Source organism: Globicephala melas, chromosome 2, assembly GCF_963455315.2.
Source record: "Globicephala melas chromosome 2, mGloMel1.2, whole genome shotgun sequence".
Classification (NCBI taxonomy): domain Eukaryota; kingdom Metazoa; phylum Chordata; class Mammalia; order Artiodactyla; family Delphinidae; genus Globicephala; species Globicephala melas.
In genome coordinates this window covers 22,729,793-22,756,737 of record NC_083315.2, presented here as the reverse complement: position 1 = coordinate 22,756,737, position 26,945 = coordinate 22,729,793, and positions in this window count along the sequence as shown.

Below are 26,945 nucleotides of genomic sequence, written 5' to 3'. Positions count from 1 at the left end.
ATATCTAGAGGATGGTGTGTGTGAGATTAGGATCCTGAGGACAAAATTGGCTTCATCCACAATTTTGTCTAGAGTTGGTCCTAAGCATTGTTTCAGATTCAGATATAAGAACGTGTTTTGTGCTCACCGCCACTCTGGGTATTATCTACTTTGATCTGCACACACACACACAAAACAAAACAATGATACTGACATGATTATCCTCATTTTAGGGTTCAGAGACCAATTGTGGGTTGCCTGCTTTGGACACCCTGATGTTATGAACCTGCTTGTCGGAGCCTCTACTTGAAAGTCAACCATTGGAGGTCCCTTACTTTTTATCTATCTCGTGGCCTATTTTTTCAGAAGATAGTGAATGGAATAACTAGCTAGTGAGATAAATTTAGTTGAGGTTCTCGGGCTTGAATTTCTCTTAGTTCAATACTTCTGAAAGGTAATATTTTGAGTTTTTAAAGTTGTTTTCTTCCGTATTCTACTTTGAATTGTATGACTATTGAATAGCCAACTGGAAATGAATGTGTGAGGTGTGAGTAGGAGCTATACTGATGTACCAGAGCTGGCGAGTTCTCTACAGAAGTATCCATGCTTCTTTGTGAGCAAATCCTGAGTCTAGCCTGGTAAAAGGCTGTTTCTCAGCCTCCCTTGCAACAAGAGGATGACATTCTGCTAATGAGACATGAGCAGAAGCATGCAGGGCACCCAGGGATGTCTCCCAAAGGAGGGGTGGATGGGAAGCACGTGTTTGAAGAACACCCCTTCCTCCCTCCTACTGCTGGGAACCAAAGGAGTCTGAAGTGGGAAATTCAGGGCTTTAAGCCATTTTTCTTCTGGGTCTTCTGTGCTATGTAACCCAAACTAATTCTAATTGGAGAGTAACCTTGGAAGGTCCCAGAGCTCGTCACCCACACAGCCCCCTTAAGAACTTCGTCTCAAGTGGCTGGAGTGACTGCATGTGCACTGGAGTCAGGTGACCTGGCAGCTTCATCCATCCAGGGATTGGCCTCTGGCCGCCAAGTGGCCTTCTTTAATCTGGGCTTCAGCCCCGAGGTGCCTGGCACAAGAACTCTGATTGAAGGGCAGTGCTTCCGTGTACAACGGAGGGTAGTTGGGTTTCTGAAGCAGGTAGAGAGAGAAGGCGTAACGAAGGATGGAGCCGTACAGTCAGACGATGTCCTGATCCTCATTCCAGACCTCCAGGGAGCCTGGCTGGACAAACTTCCCTGCAGGCTTCTTGCACTGCCCGGCCTCCCTGCATCTCCTAAGGCCATCAGGGCCACCTGATATGAAGGACACCCCACCACCCAAGGTAACCTACCTATGTATGTTCTCTGTAAGTTCAGAGAACACATCTAAAACAGGGGTGTCCCTGGGGTCCTTCAATATGTTCCCTGGAGGACTCTGTTCTGTTTATGATGCTGCCTGGGACAGGAGTCTAACGAACAACCCTGTAGTAACTACTACGCACCAAAGACTGCAGAAGAAACATCAAACACACTCTTGTCTTTGATATAAGAACAGAGTAAGTCTATGTTGGTTTAAGTTACTTTACATAAATAAATTTATATGAATAATATATGAATATATAATGAATTATTTGATTTGTTTTGCTTCAACATGTGACTTCTCCACAGTGACTCATGAGCCTGCTGCCAAGCACTGTGGTAGAGTGTAGACGTACTGAGCTAGGAATCCTGCAGGTCTGTGAATGAACTAAGTCACACTCCTTGGCCCTGTTACCTAAAACTAGTTAATTAACTGTTTGTGAAACATCTTCACAGGGTCATCATAAGGGACAAAGTAGGTGCTTATGAAAGTGCTTTAGAAAGGGTAAATCTGAACACACCAACATTGGCTGTGCATCACGAGAGTTCAGAGAATTCCTAAATCTAGTTCAACTTAAATAAATTACAGACATAGAAATGGAGGCACTAAGAGATGAGTGTCCTGCCCAAATTCACACAGCTATGCAGGATATAGGTGTCATACTATATATTTCAGCCACATTATATTTCATGTTCATAACATGGTGAGGTAGGTTACATAAGGTCCCACAATTAGAAAAGGCAGAACTGGGGTTCCAACTCAGGATAATTTAAATCCAAAGTGTTTCTTCCTGCTTTAAGGTGCACGCTGTTGAGGGCACTGTAAGAGGTTGAAAGAGCTTCCTAGGCAAAGGAAATAACTTCAGTGAAGGCATGGAGGGTGTTATATGAAAGTATTCAATTACTTAGTATAATGTGTGAGATGGGATTGTCATAAGATTAGGCCAGGGAAAAAGGCAGGGTCAAATTTTATGCGTAAAGGTTTGGGAACCTTGGAAAGATTTTAAGCAGGAAGCAACACGATACGTGAAGTTCCCTTGGTGACACTGAGGAGGATGGTTTTGAGGGTGATTAGGATGAAGTTAGGGAGACCAGTGAGGAGTTCGTCATTGTAATCCAGGTAAGAGGTAATAAGGACCTGAGTTACAGCATTAATTGTCTGAATGGAGAAGATGAGATAGAACTGATCTTTATCAAGGTGCAATGCAACACAACATAGGAACAAGAAGAGGTTTAGGAAGAACAATGTGGATTTTGAAAATGCAGTCATGAGATTCGAATGAGCAAGGGGTCTAGAATGGAAAGATAAACTTTAAAATCACCAGCATATCCATGGGCAGTTGAAACCAAGAGAGTGGAAGAGATTGCCTTTTGAGAGTATAGAATGATGGAGCTTTGGAAACTCTATCTGTTAGACTCAAAGAAGTAAAAAACAGCCAGGAAGCAGAGGTTAAGGGGATGCTCCCACATAGTCTTCCAGGCTCTCTGCTTCATTTCAGCCCAACCCAGGGGAGTTTAAAATGCCAATGTGGAGTCTTAAACTCAGGTTTAATAATCAGAGTCTCAGAGAGTGTCTCAGCTCTCTGAATTTTGAACAAGCGCCCCAGGCGGGGGAACCAGTGTTCTGGCATCGTAAACCAGATTTTTATGTGTGAATGGAACACTTTAGCTGGCTCTAGGTACAGAACTTCTAGACATGGAAATGAGAGGAGATTTCTAAAAAGTTCGAGGCAGTGAGGGATCCTTTTCTCAGATTTAGGAACCTTATCAGACTCAACGCAAGCCACTGGAGTAGCAGCTGTTCTTTGTTTTCCACCAACTGCTAAAAGCTACCACCCTCATTCTGAGCTCATTCTAAGGGATAGGCTTTTCCTGTGGTCAGCAGGAGATAGAATTCATTTATGACAAAGTGTAGTGTTAGAAAGTAGAGTTTGTAGCCATGTCATTACTGTCCTTTTACAAGGGATAAAGAAGAGGCAGGGTGCCACGACAGAGCAGTGGGATCCAATTGCCTCAGTCGGCACCATGTCTGGCTGTGTGACCTGGGGCAGTCACTTAATCTCTCTGAGCCTTACTTTCCTCATCTGTAAATGGGGATAACAGTAATTGTCTCATTGTCTTGTTGTGAGGACTAAATGAGATTATGTATCTAAGGCGTCTAGCCTGTGGAAAGCTCTACTACTAATAAGATAAGCTATTACTAATACTTTTTCTATGGAAACTTAGTGGGGCCAGAAGCTCATAAATTCCCAGTGGGTACTTCACTGAGGTAGTGCTGAGGACTCTGAAATCTTTTCAGGTCCTCAGACTCCCAGTGGAGGGTATGATCTGGGCGAAGATGATTACATTATTTTTCTGTCTTACACTTATTTTCCTAGAAGATATTTCTCAAGGAAAATGAGAGCCTTTGTAATTTTCAACCTTTAAAAATCAATTATTCCTGAGTTATTTTTGCATTTGTGAAAAGCTCCAAATTAATTTCCACTGAATTTTCTTTTCTGTGATCAACGAGGAGGTCAGCTGGTAGAAAATATGATATTCTAACAACGCTGTGTATGGTTCCTCAGAGTTCTAATTGCCTTAATTCTCTGTAATTCTATTCTGAGAACCAACATCTTTTCATACAGTCTTAAACATCTCAGCTTCTTAATATATGCACGAATGACAAAATGTTAATATGCAATTCATGTCGCAGGGTTTACATGTTATAATTCTGCGCAGAGAAAAGCCTTAAAATCCAGAAGCCCTGGTCCCAAATGTTCTCCATTCCCATAACACATAAAGAGACAAAACCTCAGAACAGAGATGCGATCGTGATATTCCTCTCTCACTCATTGTATACAATATCTCTGCCCTGGCCTTTAGATTTCCCTGTACACCTTAAGAAAATGTGGGGAGAGAGATTTGAACCACAGTCTAGAGGTAAATGATGCCACGTTGCGTTACCTGAGTCGTTATCTCCCCAACAGCTTTTTATTTCCTCTCCTTTTTTTTTTTCCAAAAGAGTACATCTTTGGAAATTGAGAATATTCAGTGGACAGAACTCATAAATCAAATCATTATCATTAATAATCAAAGTGAGACGTTGTAAGAAATAGCAAATTAATCACAACTGGCAGGTGAAGCTACTTCCAGTATGTGCTTTCTGCATACTAAAGGGAGCAGAATTTTCCCCAGTGGGTTTTTATTTTTTATTATTTTCTCAGTGAACACTGAACTTTTTGGTTGACAGGGAACTATAACCGAACCCAAATTTCCATACTACCAATATGACTGATTCTGCTTAACGCAAGTTTATTTTCAGAACCACTTTGGATCCATGATAAGCTACGTGATGATTTAATGTACTTTGCTAATACCGACATTGTATATTTAAAACTGGACGCATGTTTCTAGAGAAGAAAAATAAGCAGTGGTATCACAAATTTGTATTTAGATTCACTACTTATGTCCTGCTTCCTGGGTCATAATTCTTTTCTTTTCTCACCTTTTTTTGATAATAATTATTTGATAGGCTATCATCTTAGTTTAAATGCCTTTTTGGGGAAAACAGAAGAAAAGTTTAAATATAATATCTTCTACTATCATAATAGATGTCAGGAGCATGAATAATGATGATGCCTTGAATTTTGAGAATGCCTAATTTCTCTCAGAAAAAAACAAAACTTATCGAGCATCATGTTTGCCTTTTTGGCTTTCCTGTGAAGGAAGAATTACTTCTTTTAATAGGGAGAAAGTGAGTCAAGAATAGTGAAAATTCTGTCCATGCCACATAGCAATTTTGGGTTCAAATTTTAGCGAACTTGTATTTCCTGAGCCAGCACTAGTCAATGCTGTCAGAATTTTCAGTTTTGACTGTCATTTACTGGCATGTAAATTTTTTAAGATAGTAGAAAATAAATACTAATTTCTGGAATGTATTTTTACTTCTATATTTAATTAAAATTTACTGAGTGTTAAAAATGCATTAGAGATTGTAGAGGATACAGAAATGTACTAAACTCTAGAGAGAAAGGCAAACAAAAATATTTGGGGATTAGAAGAAAATAGAAATAAAAAGCAAAGTACATTGGAGGATTGAGAAACATAATATTTCAGTAATGCCCATGTGGTTACGAGAGTCTGTGCTTTTACTAGGCATAAATTAACTACAGAATGAAGGAGAAACACTGAGACTGTCATTTTCTTTTACCCAGAATTATTTTTCCTTTCCATGACTGTTACCAATTACCTTAGCTCAATTCAATAATCCTCATCAGTACTCTAGGAGTTTAACTAGAAAGCAACATTAAGGATCTCAATGTTGGGGTTTTGTGAAAGTAGAATTCTCAAAATCTTTTCAGCAGATTCCTGAATTATTCAAGAGTTGTCAGTATCTATTTCTTTCATATTACCCATATATAGGTATTTTTTTCCATTTGAAAGCATCTCAATTTGGTAAAAAAGCAAACTTAAAGTGATTCTATGATGTGTATTATATTGAAGGCAGAGTGCGAAAGTGGTTTAAAAATAAACAAATGCATTTTCTTTCTCTAACACTACACATGTTGGTTACTATTCCCTGGCAATTCTCTGGACTTTTTTTTTTTTCAGTTTCTGTTTGTGGCACAATTTGTCGTTCTCCTTGACTTTCTTTCTCTGCTAACCTTTCACCCGGGAAATCATTCAACATGATGAGGCTGTTTCCTAGGTCTGATGAGTTCTTCACTGGGGACTGAGACTCCTCTGGAGCACTTCTCCGATGCCTAGAAGTCCCAAAAGTAGTCTGAAGGGATAAAATCCCAAGTCTCTAATGATACAGAGAACAGATTTCTCAAAAGATGTGATCATTTTCTAACTAAATAGCTCATTACTTCAGTTAACGGTGAGAAAGACATTTGCTCCTTTTGGGAGGGAAGGTGCAACTATAATAATTCAATACTCAACTTTAAGAAGAAAAGCCAAGTAGCAAGTATGGCATAAATTTGTCCTTTTTGTTTGTTTTGCAGTACTTGAGACAACTTGTTAGACGACACAATGTCGCTCTTTCTTATTGGGTCCAGAATATGCTAGAAATGAGAGATGAATACACTTGGTTTCATAACATCTCCTCGATGGTTTCTCCAAAGCGTCCTATTTATACTAGCTGGACCCTGGAGAATAGCTTTATGGTTTGAAACCGTTGATACAGGGGCCAATTGGTATAACTTCCAAGGATCACATAGGCAGGTTTCTTGACTGTCTGCTGGGATGTTTATTTTTACCTTTTTCTTTTTTGGGCTGTGTTGGGTCTTCCTTGCCGCAAGTGGGCTTTCTCTAGTTGATACAGGGGCCAATTGGTATAACTTCCAAGGATCACATAGGCAGGTTTCTTGACTGTCTGCTGGGATGTTTATTTTTACCTTTTTCTTTTTTGGGCTGTGTTGGGTCTTCCTTGCTGCAAGTGGGCTTTCTCTAGTTGTGGCGAGCAGTGGTTACTCTTGGTTGCGGTGCATGGGCTTCTCGTTTCAGTGGCTTCTCTTGTTGTGAAGCGCGGGCTCTAGGCACGCAGGCTTCAGTAGTTGTGGCTCGCAGGCTCAGCAGCTGTGACTCGCTGGCTCTAGAGCGCAGGCTCAGGAGTTGTGGCGCACGGACTTAGTTGCTCCGCAGCATGTGAGATCTTCCCGGACCAGGACTCAAACCCATGTCCCCTGCACTGGCAGGTGGATTCTTAACCACTGCCACCAGGGAAGTCCCATTTTTATCATTCTTGACGTGTGAATAAGGAAAAAGGTTATTAACAAAACACCAAATAAGACTGCAAACCATGGACAAGCAAGAAGTAAAACGATTCTCTGACACGATGGATTGGCTAACACAGGTTCTCCTTCCTCCTTCTTTTCCTTTCTTTTCTCTCCCATCCAGGCACATCCTCAAGTCACTCACTCAGGGCTTCAGCAGAAACTTAGGCTTTTGTGGCCGGTTCCTTGGGATTTACTTGCATTGATGTAAAAAGTGCCTGCGAAACAATGCGCGTGAGGTTATTCAATAACACAAGGGACGTAAAGCGGTGCTATATCTCCCTGAATCAGGAACATTAATTAATCATATGATGAGAATGCCACATTCTATTTGCCAGTGCCAGAGGCTGCCAAGGTCTTCTGACTGCAATCATTGCACAAGCTGCTGCAGGAGGAAAACATGAATTTAGTTATTAAATTGGAGGGTGCTTGTCTCCTATCACAGAGAAACTGGAAAACAGCCAGGCCATAACGTTCATGTTATGAGGCTGGGGATCTGGATTGTTTTTACTAAAAGCTTTCTCCACCTTTAGTTAAAGAAAAGTGTAAAAATCAGTGTTGGAATGGTACACAAAGCTTGTTTCTCGCAAATGCTGATCACAAAACAATCAAGTTTCGTTTTCCTCTCGTCGCACGTGGACTGCAATGGGACGGTGTCTGCGAGGACGGCCCTTTCTCAAGGTGCAGATATTGGCTGCCGAAGTGCCTGCTGCCATGTGTCAGCTGCAGTCATACGACGGGAGCAGAGCCGGGCTTCACAGAAGTGTAACATTTCCGGGGAGCGCGGGTGTGTGCGTGGAGGGCTGTGGCAGAGAGAAATGTGGTGTCTTCCCGTTTGACTTACTTGCCTCATCGTTACATGTCTTCCTGTTCCTTTTCCTTCTCTACCCTCAGCTTTCGAATTCCCACTTGCAAGAATTACCTCAAGGGCCTCTACTGATTGGCTCAATCTGAAGAGAACTTGCTTTGGGTTGTTGCCCCATCCTTCTCCTCTTCCTCTTTTTCTTCCTTTCCTTCTCCCATTATTTGAACTCAGTTCCATTTGCGACCCTTTCTCAGGCCACTAATACCATACATATATGCTCCATATTTATGTGTACATCGCCTTTTATCTCCTGCTAAACTTCTTGAGGGTGGAGATAGATTCTCATCAATCTTCACAATCCTAAGTGTTAAGTACAGGCCTTTTAACACATTGGTTTTAACCGCTACTTGGAAGGGTGAGAAAAGTGGGGTGGATGTGTAACTATCAGCCCCAGCAATTTATTAGCTAAATGTATCTTTTAGTAAGTCACTTAAGGATCCTGGTCCCCAGGGCTGTCATTGTAAAGAGTATTATTCCACTATATCGTTACTTTACTAATATTGTATGGTCTGATATTGTATGCTCATTTTATTTGGTCTATTCAAAGTGTTTGAATAGTGTTTTTCCCAAGACATCTAGAAGTTTTAATAGAAATTCTTTAATAGAAATAGAATAGAAAAGAGTTTAATAGAAAATAGTTTAATAAAGTAGAAGACAAGACCTATAATTTGGGTAGAAGAAGTAACTATGTATTTTTGGTTACATAAATTTTGTAACATAAATATTATTTGTTACATAAATTTTGAATTTATATTCAACGTTGAATGTAATTTTTCTAGATTTTCTTTGTATCTAATAATTCCTGAATTAACCAAATTTGAGAGTGACTAAGTATAGATGCTAATGCATGCTGAATTAATATATATGCAATTAATTGTAATATATACACATGTTAATATTCATAAAATATTATGTATGGAATCTAATTGGCTTTTCTTTAGAAAATATCGTGTTCAGAGCTTCATTGCAAATGATTTTCCAAAGCCAACACATCTTTAAACATTATTTGGGACCCTCACATTTAGCCATGGTCTGCTCCATGTTAAACAATGTTATCTCAAATGTCCTTCCAGCTCCTCAACTTCACTTGAATACCCATCTTTATCTCCTGCTGAACTTTGAAGGAATTAAAAAAAAGAAGCATTTACCTGAAGCTAAAATTTCCATATTTCCTTCTCTCAACACATGTTTCCATACTTGCGTCTAAAGAATTGGATAGGAAGGAGGTTCATGGTGCTTTTTGAGGGGAGCCCTGAGTCTCAGCAAACATAAGCACTTAATATATAAACAACTTTAAAAAATCCAGACCCTGGGGCCAGTAATTAAAGGCAGCACTTCAAAAAAAGTTTGTTAGGATTACCTGTGTGAAAAGAGAATCACTGCTTTGAGCTTAAGGGACACTGTTATATTCATTAAAAACTGACTACCACCATTCTGATATTTTGACAGACTACTAGATCATGGAACAGAGTAGACAGCCAAAAAATAAACTTATCCATATAGGGACAACTGATTTTTGACAACGATGCACGGTCAATCCAGTGAAGAAAAAATACCCTTTCTATAAAAGGTACTGGAAAAATTGGATATCCATGTGCAAAAAAAAAAAAAAAAATGGTGACTTTGATCCACACCATGCATCATATATAACACACTGACTATGAATCTATAATTCCTCCAAACAAACGAACAAACAAAAAACCTATTCCATCAGCCCTTCATGGACCTACCGTATAAGAGCAGAGTTGAAGAAAAGTTTAGACAGTAGCAATCCTACCAACTTGTAGCAAAATAAGAAGGGAGAGTTTATTGGATGAAGAAAATTGAGAAGTTGGAGAGTTTGGGAGAGGTGAGGAAAAGCGTGTTGTCAGAAATTGGACAGCACGGATGGGACAGTTTTGTAAAGGTGACACATACCTAGGCTGCTGAGTTGTTGGCATTACTTGCAATCAGCCAAGACCCATGAGAAGACACACTCAACACCTGAGAAGGAGTAAAGATCAATACTAGTCAGTCTCTATTAACTAATACAGCGGACCCCAACCTCTTTGGCACCAGGGCCTGGTTCTGTGGAAGACAATTTTTACACGGATGGGGCGGGGTGGGGGGGATGGTTCAGGCAGTAATGAGAGCGATGGGGGCGGCAGGTGAAGTTTCGCTGGCTTGCCTGCCAGCACTCACCTCCTGCTGTGCGGCCCGGCTCCCAACAGGCCACGGACCAGTACCGGTGGTCTGCAGCTCGGGGGTTGGGGACCCCCGAACTAATATAATATAACCAGTATCAGAATACAACATACAGAGTGCCTTTTATAACACAGTAGAAACAAATATTTTATCAGGCAGGTAAAATTTGTAATATCGGGGATCTGATAGATTTACAGTTCAGCTATCCTAAACGTTGATAATTCATCAATCTCTTATATATCTAGGACACAGAGAAGAATGACAAATTTAGTTAAAACTGGTCACTGAGAAGCCAAATCCAACTCATAAAGTCCAAGAATTAAAATTCATTTACTACTTAAAGGACTCGGGTTCCAGAGCGTGTTTATACATAATTTGAGCTCAATTCTAACAAACCTGGCAGACCACCTGCATCAAGAACTTAAAGAGAGGAAATATACTTCTAAGGGTAGTTACACTGACAGCAGCAAGTGATAGCTGACGTCTTAGTTAAAGGGAAGGGAAATAATCAAAAAAACCAGAAACAGTCACTGAGAATGAAGTCTTCTGGGGCTTTTAGTGAGAATGTTAAATTCCATTTAGAAGTCTTCTGTTTTATAATATCAAGAAATGCTTGATGTATTTTAAAATATTTTAATTAAAATTATTTTCTTAAATGTTGCTTATAAGGGGCAAACTATTATTTAGGAAAACTATTGTGCTGAAAGGTTATTCTCTGAGAGTTCTACATAGCAAGTATTTTACTTTATATCATTTATTTTCTCATGCAATCCGTTGTTTCCTTTTGTGAAGATAAATGTTAATCAAAAATACTTATCAAAAAATTATATGGGTGGGCTTCCCTGGTGGCGCAGTGGTTGAGAGTCCACCTGCCGATACAGGGGACACGGGTTCGTGCCCCGGTCTGCAACGGGAGAGGCCACAACAGTGAGAGGCCCGCGTACAGTAAGAAAAAAAAAACAAAAAACATTATATGGGAAATAGTTTAAGGCACAGGAGAGAATTTTTTTTTTTTACAAATGACTTTGTTAAGCAAAATCATTTTTGATTTTTATTTAATTCCTTAATGTCATGTTAGCATTTTTAAAAGGGTACTAAATCTAAATATTTTGAGAACTGAATATCTTATTCTAAATTCAGTATCATATGTAATGACTTTTTATCAATTTCCTAATCAATGAAATCCATTTTAAGCATTTTTATGAACAAAGTATTATGTCAGTCACTGTGGGTAATTCAAGTTGACTTAATACCCTGTTCTCAGACCAAAAGACTCACATTGAACGATGGGACAAAGCTATAAAAGCCATCAAAAGCTAACTAAGGAAAAATGGGTGGTTCAGGAATGGAATGGGCAATCTATGCTGCAGAAATCAGAAAGAAATAACTATATTCAGACACAGAACTCAAAAAACATCAAAGCCATCCATCACTGCCCATTTCAAATTTATATGTGGAGTAAAGGAGAAGGCACCCAGGTGGGAATCAAGAGACCTTGGCTTTATTTCTTATTCCTGTAATTTGGGCCGTGCTATTTAACATATAAGAATTCAATTCACAAATCAAGAGAGTTAAATCAGACGCCCCTTTCATGATGAAGATATACCTCTCTATAGACTGCTACTAAAAGTCATAGTTTGTTGACATGAACACCTCTTTATTCATATAAACCAAGTCGCAGATGGTACAGAGTTATTCCGGGACACTGTAAAAACCCCTTACACACATGATTCCTCAGTGCGTTATCTTTAATATGGCTATAATGATCACCTTCTTTGCCAAAAGCCAGGAGCTCTGCATACTTTCAAGATCCTTTTCGGGTCAAGGCCCTGTGGGTCTATGAGAATCATTAACTTTATAATCATGCACAAGAGTTTAGTTTAGATGTATGGCATGGAAAAATATATTTCAAAATGCTGTTTAAAAAGGTTGCTACTCCAATGTTGATAATAGCTTCTGCTTCTTGTAGTTTGAAATAAAATGTCAAAATATTGACAAATTTCTTGTTTAGGGGCAACATACCAAGTACATTGCAAAATCCCGTGTCTTAAAATTTTTCTCTTCTCCCTTCTCCTCCCCTACCCTGCTCTCCTCTCCTCTTCTCTCTTCTCCTCTCGCATTGAGGTGCTCAATCACTCTCTCTTAAACTACATTAAAAGGATCTATATGCCAACAGAGAGAATGCAATGGAACATCAACTCAAATTTGGAACCACAGTCTAAGATTAAAAAAACTTTTTAAAGTGATAATTGTCAAGAAAGATACAGTTGCACTTTGATTTATGCAGACACACAAAACGAAGCATGGAAGTTTTGTAAATCAAAGGCTGTTTAAAATTTACTAGTGTTCTGGAAAAATAAATAACTTCTATTGGAAACACTGTTTAAAATTGCTTAAAATTAAGTAATAACTGTCTTCTTTATTGTTAAGGAAAATCTGGATGTCAAACTATCATATTTATTTAGAGAATTAATTTAAAAAGTTAAACCTGTTATTACTTTCACGCATCAAACCACAAAATGTCTGGAACATGTAGTTTTAGTTGACAGGCCTCAAGAAAACTAGTGGGGCTAGAAAAAAACCCCAAACTGCTCAATTTAAATTATCACAGGATTGTAGGGTCCCCCATCTGCACTCTGTATGCTAATGATAAATTCATGTGACAAAGCAACATCTAAATGGTGTGGAAGAAAAAGGGAAAGATGACAAGTACAAGGAACCTTTTACAATTTATCAGGGTATTAGTACAGATCTCTGATTTTAATTAAGGAAATACATAATTAACTCAAAGTTATTTAAAATGTTTATGACATTATACTTGAGATAAAACCCATGGGTTACCATCAGAGGGGCAATCTTACATTGATGCTGGTTTAGTAAACAGAACACGAAATGTCATGGAATTAATCACTAAATCCCAACTACCTAAGTGGCCAGGATACCTTCTGACTCACTTTCCTCATCTGTAAAATGGGACATCTATGCAGGATTGTTGGACAGATTTGCAGCTCTGAGACATGACCCTTAAAGATTTCCTTGAGATCTCTTTACCACCCAACTAAAAAACCTCCCACTAAAGGTGCAAAGTCATCCAATCTTATGCTAAATTCTATAACCTCAGAGATAGTGATGGAGAAACCATCTCCCATGTTTCTATGCATACAATTTTTCTCATCAACCAGTGGATTGAAGAAAAACTTCAATATGCTCTGTTTCCCATCTTCTTACTTGCCTTCTATTTTCCTACACTACCCCCAAGTCTGGAAGGTTTATTCAAGTCTTAATATTGCAGACAGAAACCAGTGTTATAATCGTGTTTTGGTTTGGTTTGGTTAGGTTTGGTTTTGGCAATAACTTCTTGAATGGCCATAAAATTTTCTGAATTCTATGAAATCTAGTATGTCACTATGGTATCTTGACAAACAATCCCAAGGTTATAAACTTGGAAATGTATGTGAAATAACCTGGTGATAAAACAATTTGATAGTGGTCAGAAAAGTGGGGTTCTAGCCTCGGTTCTGCCTGAGCAAGTCTCAGTGATTCCGGTTATATTTTCCTCAATAGAAAATCCTAGTTGGAATGGTAGTTGAATGGTCTTTAAGAACCTCTAGTTTTAAAAGTCTAGGAGAATATAAGAAACACCAAAGGCAGGGACTTAGTTAATAATATCAAAAAGTATTTGGGCAGGTATGGCTTGCTCAAATTACCTGTATCAATCCTGAACTTTCCTTTTTATGTGTGAACACATAAATAGTAAGTGGGATTATCCTCTACTGGCATCTATACTGCTTTTAGGAATACATGGGAAAGGTATCCTTTTTGAAATCTCAATATTACTCAGGTCTGTTGACATTAATATTAATTATGCTGCCTTGTATAATTCGTTATGCTAGCACTTTATTAAAACAGTGTTAAAGTATCGATAGATTAGCATAGTAGCTGAGCCAAATAACCTGATGTTTTCTGCTAGGAAATAATCACTTATAAGAATTCATAGCTTTGTTCCCATATAATCACTGAGTAGTGACTTTTTTTTTTTCCCCCGGAGTTTTTTACCTATCACATGCATTGAAGGTAAGATCATACCATCAATTCGTTTTCATAGTGAAGTGTTGGAAATGGTCACCTCTGCAACCATTTAGGGCCCCTGAGCAGTTACTGGTGGGCCCACCAAGATTGGCTTCATGTTGTTTCAATGAGATTGACACTAAGATTGACATTTCAGTGAGACTGACGCATCTATGGTGTCAAACAAATATTCCAGCAGAGAGAAACTCTGAATACTTAATGCATCTTGACTGTGCTCACATCACAAACTAAGTATGGTCTTTTTATTTCAATGTTTTAATTCATCTTTATTTTCAAAAATTTTCTATTATTTCAACGAAATTATTTGAAAAAATCATAAGTTTCAAAGTTTTTTTTCACCCAGCTTTATTAAGCCCCTAATTGATGTATAAAATCTGGTGAGTTTGGACATATGTACATATTTGTGTCACCATCTCCTCAATCTAGGTAATAAACATATCCTGAAAGTAACATTGCCACAAGGGAGCAAGTTGACTGTGGGACCCTTGATCCCCAGTGTAGAGTTCCCTGAAAATAAACTTGACCAAATGTTTTTATAAAACTAAAATCATCAGTTACATATGTTACTATCTATAGTTATGATTTTTATGCTCTTCAACTGATACAGTGGAAATAGGAGCTAGAATTCTGATTTCAGTTCCTCTCCTTTCAAATACTAGCTCTATGATCTTAGGAAGAAGTTAACGTCTCAGTTACAAAATGTATAAATTGACAAGTACAGCTATAACATAAGGTTATATTTGAAAATCAAATGCTATAGTTGATGTACGAATCCATTGTAAGCACTCTAAAGGCAATTTAAAAATGGAAGGTATTATTATTTTCCCTGGCTGGTTTCTTCTCATAGTTAAATGAAGGCATTAGTGTAAACCATTGCCCTGCTAAGCTTTGCTCAGTTAATATTTTGTGAATATCATACTTAGGTAGATAAGTTACATTGTGCACATTACTTTTGTAATAATCTGTACTTTGTATAGGAGACATTGCTTCCCTTTATTAGCACAAATATGAGAACAGACCATAACTTGAATTTAAGAAGCTGAGGAAGGTAGAGGGCTAGTGAAACTAGAGTGCATTTCCCCATTCTACCATCATTGTCACAAAAAACAAACAAAAGACAAAGTGAAGAGACAATAAACTAGATAGCCAAAAGGCATAAGAGGGGGTGCTGTATTTATAAATTGTAGAGAAATTTAGTTTTATAGCCCATGTTTTCTAAATTCTCACCATGAGACAGGAAATATCACTATCTTCCAGGGCTGACCGCATTGTTGGATTAGTTCTGCCTAGAAATCTAGTTGTGGGGCAAGAGACCCAGTGCTTTTCTAAGGTTCTGAGTGGACAAGAGCCATGCTGCAAATCAGAGAAAGATTTTCTGAAAAAAGCTTCAGCTCTAAGAAGCTCTCCATCGGCAAAGGGGATTGTACAAAGCAGCCTGTTCCGTAAGTGCATTTACAGGATTTGTCTCCTGTGATTAACAACATAAACAATAAAAAAATGATCATTGACATTTGGGGAATGTAGTCTAAAAAGATCCCATTTTAAGTGTGATTTTGAAAGGCACTTTTTGTAATCTCAACATTATTTAGGAAGACTTGAGGAAGGTGGCTTTGGTATTTCTTTTCCCCCGACGTTGTTTGTTTTTCACACAAGAAAACACATCATCCCTTCTGGTTTGTCCTGAGAACAAATTACTCTAAAATGGCTTAGAGAATATGGGAGATTGCTTATCTTGCTATATTTAATAGAATAATACAAAACTGCAAGCTTTGACTACTTAATAAGGAAAAGATCTTCTGCCATCATGTGGAATGTCGGAGAATCTTCCCTTGTTTGATGTTTTTGTTCCTTTGCTGGCTTTTCTATGAAATACATTGAATTTCCTGATGGAAGAGTAATTATTATTTCCACAAATAAAATGTTTAAAAATCATGAGGTAAACAAAGTGAAGGGATTTCAGAAAGTTAAAACTTGATAATTTTGGTTCTACCTTTCCCAGATTTAAGAGACAGATTTAAGGGAAAAAGAAACCTTCCAATTCAGAAAACAATCACAAACTAGAGATGAAAAATATCTTTTCTCTAGCCTCTCTTTACTCCACTGGGGATTTTTTTTTTTTTTAGTTGGGAAAATATTTGCTAGTCTGCCTCAATTGATCGAATGGTTACGCTGCTTTATCTTGCTACTTCCTTGGGATATTATTTTGTAGCCATAGGTATCTTTTTTGCAGTATCATTCAGTGTTACCAGTGTTTCCTTTTCTTTTAACAATTCTCATCTCAGCCTAGTTATTAAATACATCTCTCCAGTTTCCTCACTCAGATCTCTCTTTTCATCTCATCAATTATTTTCAGGGAGGGGGGTGACCCACTTCTCTCTAATAAAGGTTAGAGGCATCAGCTAGCTTGGAAAAACCTCCTGCTGATAAAATGATAATGCTTGATTCTACCTGCCACACAGGGACCAGTTTCAAAGGAAATTTTTGACCAAGCTGCCATTCAAGCTTAATTTATATGCTAGAAAGAGCCTTCACCAGATGCCACGTGTTTCTTGTTGAAGTGATTCATCATATTCCACAAGTAATGCAATCACCTCTCATGTGGGAAGAGCAGTGGGAGAAATGCAAATAAGGAAAGGGACCGCTTTACATGAAAAGGAGAATGGGTCCAAATTATCCCTTATTATGGGGTGAAAAAATATGATGTCAGCAGCAGGAAAGACATTGTTAAGAACTGCTGCTGACTTTGCAAGTACCTTTTTTAAACGAAATTTCCAGTTTTTCATGGAGGAATAATCTATATGTAGTTGGACTTATATGGCAGATGCAATTTTCTACTCCTTCATCTAATTTTCCACATAGATTCATCTCTTTTTCCTCCTTTAAGTACCTTATGGAAAACTCACTTTTTTCCTGAATTATATCATTCTAGGAATGAAGGAGTTAAACCTATTTCTTTAAGTGAGGGGAAAGCTGTTTCCTGCAAATATATCTCAGTAGCCTAGGAGAAAGGTTCCGCTAGATTAGGATGATTGAAAAACTCCACTGATAAAGAAGGAGATGAAGTAGTACCTGGAACCGTTTCCCTCATCCTCTCTAGAAGACTGGTCAATCCATCACTGTAAACTATCGCTCACAACTCATATTTTCCACAGGGTCTTCTCCAACTGAATTATATACGATCCACATTATATATATTTTTTATTTTTATTTTTTTAACATCTTTATTGGAGTATAATTGCTTTACAATGGTGCACTAATTTCTGCTTTACAACAAGGTAAATCAGTTATACATATACACGTGTTCCCATATCTCTTCCCTCTTGCGTCTCCCTCCCTCCTACCCTCCCTATCCCACCCCTTCAGGTGGTCACAAACCAACGAGCGATCTCCCTGTGCTGTGCGGCTGCTTCCCACTAGCTATCTATTTTACGTTTGGTAGTATATATATGTCCATGTCACTCTCTCACTTTGTCCCAGCTTACCCTTCCCCCTCCCCATATCCTCAAGTCCATTCTCTAGTAGGTCTGTGTCTTGATTCCCGTCTTACCCCTAGGTTCTTCATGACCTTTTTTTTTTTTCTTAGATTCCATATATATGTGTTAGCATACGGTATTTGTTTTTCTCTTTCTGACTTACTTCACTCTGTATGACAGACTCTAGGTCCATCCACCTCACTACAAATAACTCAATTTCGTTTCTTTTTATGGCTGAGTAATATTCCATGGTATATATGTGCCACATATGATCCACATTATAAACACCCAATTCCTTTACCTTCTTCAAACATATGCAATTTATTTTAAATACATCTGTGGACATCGCATGTGTGTGTGAGTGTGTGTGTGTGTGTGTGTGTGCATGTGCACATGTTTTCCAGTAGAGATGACTATGCCAAACTTATGACAGGTGAAATGATTGGAAAAGAACATGGTTATTCAATTTTCATCCAGTATACCTTATTGTATACCTTCTCTGTGTTCCGTACACTTTTCACTGACCCACAGAAATACCTGTGATAACTAGTTACCGAGGATTTATCAAGCAGTTGGAAATTTAGGCAAGCAATTGGTTGGTAAACTTGTGGAGGGCTTTTCTTGGTGCATATTTTACAGAATCAAGTTCAATGTCTCTTATAAAATGAGTGCAGGAGGATAACAACTTATCAAATCGTAGGGTACTTTCTCTCCCCACTTAAAGTTCCTACAGTTATTTGTCTATCATTTGACCACAAGGCCCCTGTTAGCCTGGGAGGAACCGATCTGTGTTTGGAATATATCCTGTTGCTTCAGCTCTTATTAATGATTTTTATCTGGAGTCTTTAGTTATAAGCTGAGTTCCTAGGAGTCAAGGGTGAAATCCTCTCTATTTTGAGTTTTGTGTCTGCACTGTTCAGTAAAGTGTTACGTCCACGGGAGATACTCGCTGTGTGTTTATCACAATGACTGTGTGATAAAGAGCTAAGAAAGAGTGCACGTGCACTGCAGAATTGCTTGGGCAAAGGGGCGAAAGTCCAAAGAAGAGAAATATAAAAAATAAAAAGAAATGATATCGGAAAGGGCAAATTGTTGATATTTGTTGTCATTGCTATCACAGTGAGACCTATTTAAATAGAAGGGTACAGATAGGAATTTGGTATCAAGTCAATTTACTCTGTGCTCCAAAGTCGTTCTCGGTTCGTGAAATATTTGAAAGCACCCTCGACTTCTGATGTATGGCTTTCTGACTTGAATTGATAAAGCCAGAGGCCAGAGATCTTACCATTCTCTTTCTTTAATTCACCGGTGAACATAATGATCCTGTCCACTAATAATTAGCACTCGTTACGATGATGCCCATTTGTCCTGCATTCTTGGTGGGTTGGCTGGTGTGGTCCCTGGACAGTTTTAAGTTTTCTCAGTTCAAACACTGCCAAGCTGTCAATGCACACCCTTTCAAGTAAAAGCAATGAGTTTACATTTCCACCTCATAAATCAGAACAAATACATTGGGTACTCAGGATGCACAATTATCCTTCCTGGAAATTATAAGAATTACATAGCACTTGGGAAAATAGGGACTTCATCATTTATAACTTCATCAACTTTAAACTGTAGATCTCAATGAGTCATTTCCTGACGTTAACAAAAATAAATCCTCATTGTTTTGCACACACACCCCCCCCCCAAAAAACCATTAATCTGAGTTATTTGCAGATTTTCTAAGATGAAAAATAAATAAAGCATAGAAACCAGGTGGGTCTCAGTGGGACAACTGTCATTACCCTGATAGGAACAGGTGAAAATGACAGCATTTTAAAATAATGTGTTAAATAAATAAACTTGTAAACTATTTTGAAAGACAACAGAGCAAACTTTAATTATAAAACATAACAATCTATGTGGATGTCCTTTTGTGACACTCGGTACTTACTACTCTTTGGATATTCTTTTCTGTTAAGACCTGGTAGGCCAATTACAGTAATGTAAAGATTTTCAGCTGTGACATTGATGACAAAGAGATCTGACCAACTTTTCTTAGGTAAGCCCTGTAAGAAATATACTCTGCTGGACTTTTACTTTTCAAAATACAATATAGAAAATTCCTATTGATTTCCATGTGGCTATCTACTTAGAGGATTTGTGGAAGTGCCTCAGTTCAGCAAACAAGCACAACAATAACACACACACACACACATGAAGAATGGGGCCTGAGTGAAAGGGAAATGGAAATATAGTATACAAGGTTCACATCAGCACGGTTTTATTTTTCAATGTCATGCAGGCCATGCAATAAAGACTAAGATTTTCCTCATTATTAGTTTTTAAAAAGAAGCGTAGAAAAGCAAATTCATTACAAATAAAATTTTCCTCCTAGTATTCTCCAGACATTAACTTGACAAGTAAGATCACCTATGCCCTGAGTCGAAGGTTTTCTAGTTTAAATCAATAAATGAGCTGGAATATTTCAACTGGGATTAGACTAAGGAGCATAAACAGTTCCCAATGGACAGTCACAGCTCCAGCAACTGAACTTGCTGTTTGGCTCAAACGTCATGTCTCCCCTGCGTGTCTTATTTACCATCCCCCAAAGGTTAGATACAGAGTCCAATAAGAAGCATGTTTATTTGGTGGTACACAATGCCTCTGGGCCATTCCCAGTTTTCAAAACTACTGTCTAAATGTTTCTGAAGACTTCAGATTGCATTGTTGTGTCAAAGTTCAAAGGTAAAGTTTACCATTAGCAAAGTAAGAATTACATAGTGCCCTGGAATCGGTACAGGAATGTTCTAAAGTTTATGTTGCAGCAAGTCCTTGGCAATGTGTGGTGGTGTGTGTATTTTTGGAGTGAATGCTAACACAGGTGTTTTGAGAACACTATGTACTTCAGCTCAGAATTGTTAAGTAACTGTGGCCAAGTAGGATAGCTGATCTGAATTTCGAGTAATCTTTTTAAATACAGATTATCATTGGTACAGAGAGACAAACGATTCACTTGGAGCTTGTATTCAACTATAGTTGTCTTTGCAAAAAATAAAAGTCAAATCCCCTGTGAGAGAGAAGATACTGATGTGCTGAGTCACTTATTTTTATACATAGATTTGCATTAATTAATGAATTAATTCTCAACAGGAATTTCTTAGGTGCTGGGAGAGTAAGGATGAATAAGATTAAAAGGCTCACAATCAAATGGGGAAGAAGGATTTGCAAACCAACAGCTACTATAACAGAATATGTCTAAGGAACATGGAGAGGCAAAGAGGGAGCCATTGATTCTGCCTAGAAAGAATGTTACCAGATGGGCTGGTCAAGGAAATTTGTGTTTTGAATGAATTAGTTTATTTTGGGGTATTCTACATATAGATATAGATCTATTCTAGATCTATTCTAGATCTACATCTATCTCTATCCATTAGGGTTCAATCAAAGAAGCAGAACCAGGAGACATATGTTAAGGGATTTATTACAGTATGCTAAATAAAATAAGCCAGACACTGAAGAACAAATACTGTATGTTTACACTTCTATGCAATACTTAGAAGAGTCAAATTCATAGAGGCAGAGGGTAAAACAGAGGTTAGCAGGGGTTGGTGCAGGGGGAAATGGGGAGTTATTGTCTAATGGGTACAGAGATTCTGCTTGAGATGATGAGGAAGGTCTGGAGAGGGATGGTTGTGATGGCGGCTCAACATTGTGAATGCGCTTAATGCCACTGAACTGTACACTTCAAAATGGTACATTTTATATTATTTTTTTAAATAATATTTTTAAAATATTAATTTTTTTAAACTGTTTTTCTTCTTAAGAAAAGATTTTTTGCAAGGAATTGTTCTATGCCATTGTGGAGGTTCGCTAGGCAAGTCCAAACTCCACAGGGCAGGCAGTGGGGAGGGATGGGCAGGGACTCCAGGCATGGGCTGAAGCCACCATCCACAGGTACAATCGTTCTTCAGGAAGCCTCGGCATAGCTCTACGGCTTCCAGCGGATTTCACCAGGGCCACCCAGATTATCTGGGATGATCTGCCTCGCTTAAAGCCAACTGATCATAAACTTTAACTGCATTTACAAAATTCCTTCACGGTAACACCCAGATTAACTTTTGATTTATTAACTAGGGACAATAGCACAGTCGAGTTGACAAATCAAAAGACCATCACGTCATACTTCTAAAAATATATGGATGTCACCTAAGAAGAAAGAGCTACAAAGAGAAAAAAGCTGGTATACTCTATCTCTCTTTATTTAAATGTTAGAACATTCAAACTTTAACAAATCAATTATAATATGTTCTAACAAAAGAACGTTACACTGTTTTCAAATGGCGATTAGATTAATTGATAGTGTCTTTCTCTAAACTGTGCTTGTTTGCATGAGAGTTTGTGTTGATATACATGTACTGAAATATCTGAAATCAGTGATTGCTTTTTTCTTTTGTAACCCCACACAATGTATTAAAAAGCTCTTCAAAGAGTATTAAAAAAAAGTTTTCCAGATGGCACTAAGCTCAGGAGCTAATTTTTCCAAACTAAATCCATAACAGACTCAAACAATTCTCAATGCATAGTCAAGTTTACATAAATTATTTTTTTTAAGTCTTATAATTTGTTATCTTAAAATATATTTTAAAAATTAACAGCTTGACTTAAAGATACTTGGCAATAATAAACTGCACATTTAAAATATCCAATTCAGTAAGTTTATTTACCCACGAAACCATCACCATAGTTAAGAGAGTAAACAGATCCATCACTCCCAAAAGTTTTCTCATGCCCTTTTGTAATTCCTCCTCACCACTTTCTCTCCATCCCCTGACAACTGATGATATAATTTCTGTCCCTATAGATTAGTAGTATTTTCTAAAATGTTTATGTAAATGGAGTAATACAGTTCGTATGCTCTCTTTTCTGGCTTCTTTGGCTCAGTATAATTATTCTGAAATTCATGCATACTGTTTGTTGTGTGTATCAGTAGTCTACCCTTTTTATTTCTTCATAGTATGCCACTATATGGAAGAACCACAATTTATTTATACATTTACCAGTTGATGAACATTTGAGTGGTTTCCAGCTTGGGGTCATTACACATAAAACGGTTATGAACATTTGTGTACTAGTCTTCGCGTGGGCATATGTTTTGATTTCCTTGGTAAATACCTACAAGTGGAATGGCTGGATCATATGATAGATGTATGCTTATCTTTTTAATAAACTGTCTAACTGTTTTGCATAGTGGCTGAACCATTTTATTTTCGTACCACAGTGTATGAGAACTCCAGTCCTCCACGAGATCGTCAAACCCTGCTTTGTCGGACAGCTTTTCATTTTTAGCCATTATAAACGTCTGTACAACTATATCACTGCATTTTATATTTTCATTTTCCTAGTGGCTAATAATTTTGAGCATATTTTCACATTTCTTTTTGCCATCCATACATTTTCTTTGGAAAAATGTCTGTTCAAAATTGGTGCCCATTATTTATTGGGGTTTTGTTGAGTTTTGGCAATTCTTCACATGTACTGCATGCAAGTGTTCAATCAGATACAATTTGTAAATATTTTCTCCCAGTTGGTGGCTTATCTTGTTATTCTCTGAACAGTGTCTTTTAAAGAGCAGTGGTTTTTAATGGGATGAAATCAAATTCATAAATTGTTTTTCTTTTTTGGTTGAAGTTTCGGCCTCTTATCTAAGATATCTTTGTTTAACCTAAAGTCACAAAAATTTTCTCCAAGAGTCTTTTTAGTTTTGGGTTTTAAATTTAGATCTATGATACATTTTGAGTTAACTTTCATATATGGTTCAAAGTATAGATTAAAGGTATTTATTTTGTTTTGGTTTTGCACAAGAATTGTTCCAATACCACTTATTGATTTCTTCACTCAATTGCTTTTACACAGATGTCAAAAATCAGTTGTCCCTATATGCATGGGTCTATTTTTAGGCTCTGTTCTATACTCTATACTCTGTTCCCTATTTCATCAGTCTGTCTTGACACCAGTACAACAACATCTTGATTACTGTAGCTTTAAAATAAGTTTTGAAATTTAGTACTGATATTCCTCCAACTTTGTTCATTTTCAAAGTTGCTTCGCATGTCTTAAATCATTCGCATTTCCGTATGAATTTTAGAACTAACTTGTCAATTTCTATTTTAAAAAAGAACCTTCTGAGTTTTAAATTAGAACTGCATTGAAGTTATAGATCAATTTGTGGAGAAGTGAAACCTAAAGAATATCAAGTCTTCTGGCATATGAATATAGTATGTCTTCTCATATTTTAGTGTTTAATTTTATGCAACAGTGTTTTATTTTTAGTACACAGGTATTGCACATCTTTTGTCAGATTTATTCCCAAGTCTTTCATATATTTTAATTATTTTCTAAATTGTATTTTTAATATGTAAATTTCTGACTTCTGGTTCAGCTCTGATAATTAAAGAGCTTAGAAGTTACTCTTCTTCCTTACAAGAAAAAGCTGAACAAATTGCACATCAAGGATATTTCTTGGACTCATCAGAGAACTGAGGTCTCGGAGCATGGAAATATGGAGTGACAGGTGCATCCAGAGTGTCTCAGCGAAGATCTGCTTACCTGCAGCAGAAGGCACTGCAGAAATGTAATAACAGGAACTATTAAATAATTTTGACAAATTGCTAGCAGTTGAATGTGAATTAGCTTGAGAGTAAGAAACCCTTTAGGGCTGCAGTCTTGGAGAGGGGTCCTATATTTCTGTGAGTTTTACCTCTAGGAACGCATAAACCCCACCAGGTTTTCATGATGACAGTCCATGCTTGTGGCTCTGAGAGGGGAAGGGGAAGAGTAACCATGTGAAATATGTCCAGTATATTCTCCATAACTTAGGGAGACCACCAGGATCCTCCTGAGTGTCTTATTCATCTAAGAAACTCTATCAAGGTGGTTAGCTGGAGCAGCCATAATGCTAATTTTGCTGTTTTCCAGTCTCATTGATCATTGTCTCTCACAGCGTGAGATCCAGTGCCTTGAAAACTATCATTTCATATATTTTTCCAATTTTTAAGTTGTTTCCAGTTGAGGGTAAATCTGATTTTAGGTATTCCATTTTGGTCATATGAAGAAGTCTTAAATTTTCATTTAATGAGAGCAATTCAGAAATTTCTTTCAGTTACTATTTTAAACCTATATGTGCTTAGCAATTTACAGCAGACCTTGTACTAACAAAGAGAAAACAGTTTGTGAAATTTGTTATTTATTCCTAGTTACACTTACGTCAGTGATTAGCCGTTGGTTACATCTTATTTGTAGTTTTTTTTTTTGCTTGTGATTTGTTTATAGCTCCCATCAACAAATCTTTGTTCTGTAAAGCCTGGGATTAAGGGAACTCTTGAAAATGTTAAGGAGGTGTATTGGATCCAGGTGAAACAATCTAACATTTATAACCACTGTTGCTTCATCTTTGTAACCCCATCTAAACTCTGATGTCACTTAGTGTATATAATTTACTTAATATTTACAATAATATATTGAGATTATCTAATTACCTGTCAGTTTCCCTAATTGGACTCTAAACTCATCAAAGGTAGTGATCATATTTTATTAATATTTTTACCTCTGGTATCTAGCCTGACAGTCAGTAAGCTCTTAATGCATCTTTTGAACTAAATTGAATTATTCTAGATCCTGAGTGAGTATATTAGGTTACTGTACTCCCCCTTTCAAATGTAAAAGTTTCTCCTTGTATGTAAAGTATAAAAACCTTTCTCAAATTGTCTACTCTCTTATGCAAAAGAATGGAATTTTTTCAAAATATAAATCTTTCATTATATACTCTGATATTAAAACTACTTCTCTGTGGTTCTTCTCTTCTATTTTGGTTTCTAATTGGTATTTACTTGATTTATAAATCCCTTTAGCATTATTCTTCTTATAAAGGCATTTTGTCTATCTAAATTAAATCTCATTCACTTGATTTTCTTTTACATCTTAAACTCGCGCGATCCATCTGCAATTTTTCTGTTTTTAACTTTCTAGTCTTGAGTATGTAATCTCCTCATTTGCCATCGTCTCTAGGGTTTACTCAAATTATTGTTTTTCCTTCTCTTCAAGTTAACCTATTAGAAGGATACTGACCATAGGATTAGTGACCTTTTGAAATCTTCCCTGAATTTTTGGGTTATTCTTGACTGTGATCATCAGTATTCACTATTTTCAACACGGAAGCATCACTGACGTGCTTCATGGCTATAACAAAAATAAAACGCCCCTTGCTTATTTGTATTTCAGAAAGAAGATGATTAATTCAGCCTAAGTTTGGATCACCACCAGAGATGACCCTGCTATCCAGAGAAGCACAATCTTCAACCTTCAAGAAGCTGTGGACTTATAATGACTACAGAGTTACTTGATTAAAAAAAAAAAAAATCACAGTATCCTTTAGTACCAATTGCTTATTTTGAGGAGGATATAATTTTCTTGAACAACTCAAAAAGCAATTATTATTTTGAGGTAATTATTTAGAACTCGGTACAAATTTTAATACTAGCTTTGTAGGCACTTATTTATATTAAGGATTATTAAATTTGCTCATGGATTATTAATTTTACTTCCTAGACAACCAAGAGATAGACAAGCCTGCAGGGAATATCAAATTCCATGCAATATTCTCTCACCAAACAGATAACAACTTTTTATCAAAATTCTATAATTCAACTTTAAATTTAAATCTAAGTAGTTTTAAGTTATAGCAGTAATTATGCATGTCATTTCTAATGTCTGGAGGGATAGTTTATGTAGGGCTCATAATTTTCCCCTGTTGTAACAAGAATTTCCTAGTTGCTATGAAATCATGAGACTCCTGTGCAAGTTCAATTTGTTTATCATTTTTGTCTCAAACAATAGAGGCTGAAACATAGAGAGAAAGAAGTATATTTGCTAATAAAGCATTCTATGGGAGAGAGAAAGCAAATGGCTCCCATGGGACTCTAATGGGATAATATGTGTGAAACTATTCACAAAATTACAAACAATAGGCAAACGTGAAGAATTATTACTAGTCATGCCCACTCTTAGTTTCCAGTCCAAGTTTCCAACTGGAGAAAAGTACCCCAAGCTTTTCTTTTCCATGAGGACCATTCAGAAAATTTAAATGACATTAATGATATATTATCATAATGATGTAATAATACACTAAGTGATAATGAAAAGTATATATGCTATTGAGAAGCTTGTTTGCATATATACATTTATATTTCGATTGCAGTAACAATTCAGTTCA